A 2,707-nucleotide genomic window follows, 5' to 3' on the forward strand; every position below is an offset into this window, starting at 1 on the left:
AAGGACATCTTGGTCACTTCAAATGGATTTAGAGATGGCAGCACTGCAATCAGTTTCCAGGTCACAAAGGAATGGTAGTAAAAACGGAGGGAGGGAGGAAAAGAGAAAAGAGGTAAGGGAGGAAAGGTAGAGGTAGGAGGGAGGAGGATTGTTTTCGTGTGAGCTGCAGGGGGCACTACAGTCAAGATGATCAGGTGTCACCATCACACGCACAGATACACACACACACAGACAGCTTGTCATACTGTCACCTATGTGGTAATTAACAACATCTCCGTGGCAGAAAGACAGAGCCAACTCTGCACGATTCGGACTGTGTGTGTGTGTGTGTATATATGTGTAGGCGAGAGAAACAGAACCATATTACCGATTGATCCGACTGATTATTATTACATTTAATATAATATAACACAAATGGAAGAGAGGACCTGGAGCCATCAAATGATTATGTTTGAAATATTAACTAATGGATTAAGTAATAATTAAAATACCTGCAGAATATTTCTCTTTAAATCAATTAGTTGATGAATCGACACATTTTTGCAGCTCTGCGTTTAATGTGGTTCTACAGAAAGATGTGGGAAAATACTGAGAGGCTACGAAAGGGAATCCTTTACTTAAGTAAAAGTAGTAATCCATCACATACATTAAAAGTACAACAATACTCATTATACTGAATGGACACATGCAAAGTTATTATCCACCACAGCCGGGTCAACTGTCACTGGTGGACATAACTCAAGTACCTGATTTAAAGGTTAGAAAAACGACCATAATGGAAAAACACTCTTCAGGGCTTTCCTGTGATTTATCCTGTATGTGATGCTTTCTGGTGAAGCTCTGCATATATAATTTAATTACATATGTCATACATTTCTTTTTAATATATTATCAATAAAACATCCAATGCAATTCAATTCACCTGACAGCTCTTGCAACCGGTTACTTAACAGATGAATATATACAAAGGCGCTTTTAAAATATATCACCTATTTTATTGGAGGTTTTACTGGCTGCTTTTACTTAAGGGAAATGTATAAGTGTTTCTTTATCAGTGTTAAGGTTTCATTTGAGCGTTTTCACTTTATTATGTTTACATTACTGCTTAATGTCTAGTTTTACTTTACCAGATCGATGTAAGGATTGTACTCTATTTAACTGACGGTATACGTTCATGTTCTATATAGATTTAAATGAGCTCATAAGACATACTTGTATTAGTTAGGAGATCTGAATACCTCTTTTACCACTATTTATTTACTTGATTATTTCCATGTTCTGCCTTTACTTAACATTTCAAAATATATACTTTTAAGAGCAAATTCAGCAAAAATCAGCTCATGCTATATTACACTTTCAACTGATAAAACGTATATTTATTGACTTCAAAATTCAGCAGAGAAACACAGTCAGAAATGTCTTGTGAATACCAAAACATGGATAGACTGAAAGGAAAAGCGACACGTAAAAAGTGAGACAGAAGAAAACACACACCGGACAGACGGACACAGTCTGTTAAAAGCCTCTACTGCTGCTGTTTCATAACCTTTAACTAACAGAGAAAAGAGAAAAGAAATAACACGAGTAAAACTATTTAAAAAAAAGGGAGTAAAAAAGACAGAAGAAGAAGAGGAGGAAGGTGACTTACCGGAGGAGGAGGTGATGGATGATGAAGAGAGTCCTGTAGGTTTGAAGCGCTGAACTCACTCACCGCTGCCAATCACTTATCAATGAGTCAATACGGAACAGGTGTGTGTTTCACCTGACTCAGAGTGCACGAGTTTTTTTTTGGTGGATCACACCATCGACCGTCCATCATCAAGTATCCCGCACACTGATCACCAACTCCGGGAGAGCAGAGCCGCGCGCTCTGCGTTGCACCGGGAGCAGGGCGGCGGGGCTGCGCATGCGCATCACACAAAGAGAGAGCGACAGGGAGAGAGAGAGAGGGCATCCTCAATTTTGAAAAATAAATGAAAAACTTAAAACATTACTGGGGGAAATGAAAGAGAGCTGCATTCTCGCATGACAGTTTGAGAGAATCAGACTGACCTGTTGTATTTACAGGTATTTTTATATATTTTATTTGTATGTTCTTATTAATGTATTATATGTATTTACTACAGTACCAGCATCCTGCACAATAATCAATTACTCACCTTAACTTTTTCTGTTTTTTAATTATAGTATTTTTATGTATAGATGTCGTAATTGTACAAGGCTTTGGAAATACTGTATGTCATTATGGCCATGCCAAAAAAAAAATTGAATTGAGAGAGAGAGAGAGAGAGAGGGAGCAGCAGGTTCTGGTTGAATTGACTTCCAGGTTTTGCTTGGCAAAAAAAGGCAAACACCATCTATTTTTAACTATAAATACTGGCTGCAATGGAGACATCGTTTTTTACAGTGTTCAGTCCTTTTTTTTTACCTGTTTATCTCCCTGTCTCTCTTTCTGTATTTACTGTCAACTCACCTGCTCATGACGTCAAGAGGTGTCAGGTTAAAACCTTAAAGGATCATTACGCCGTTTCCTCCAGCCAGAGCTGAAACTGTAGTACATGGAGAGTGGCGTACTTACTCTGTTACAAGAAAAGTCATGCATTCAAAATGTTACTCAAGTAAAAGTATTCATTATGCAAAAGGGGTTTTACCTTTAACTGATTGGTTCTTTTTAGGAGACACGGACATTACCAGATTACCAGACACC

At 37.9% G+C, this 2,707-nt stretch overlaps 1 protein-coding gene across 2 annotated transcripts in view; it reads right to left on the reverse strand.

Annotated features, from left to right (window-relative positions):
• The window catches only part of znf385b (zinc finger protein 385B), a 44,771-nt gene extending 42,778 nt beyond the window's left edge, over positions 1–1,993 (reverse strand). For both annotated transcript variants that reach the window (XM_034128956.1, XM_034128958.1), the window contains exon 1: positions 1,649–1,993. The gene's annotated coding sequence lies outside the window, so the exon portion shown is untranslated. The remainder of the gene's footprint in view (positions 1–1,648) is intronic.
• Between the last annotated feature and the right edge of the window lie 714 nt (positions 1,994–2,707).

The sequence above is a fragment of the Trematomus bernacchii genome, unplaced genomic scaffold (genome assembly GCF_902827165.1).
Source record: "Trematomus bernacchii unplaced genomic scaffold, fTreBer1.1, whole genome shotgun sequence".
NCBI lineage: Eukaryota > Metazoa > Chordata > Actinopteri > Perciformes > Nototheniidae > Trematomus > Trematomus bernacchii.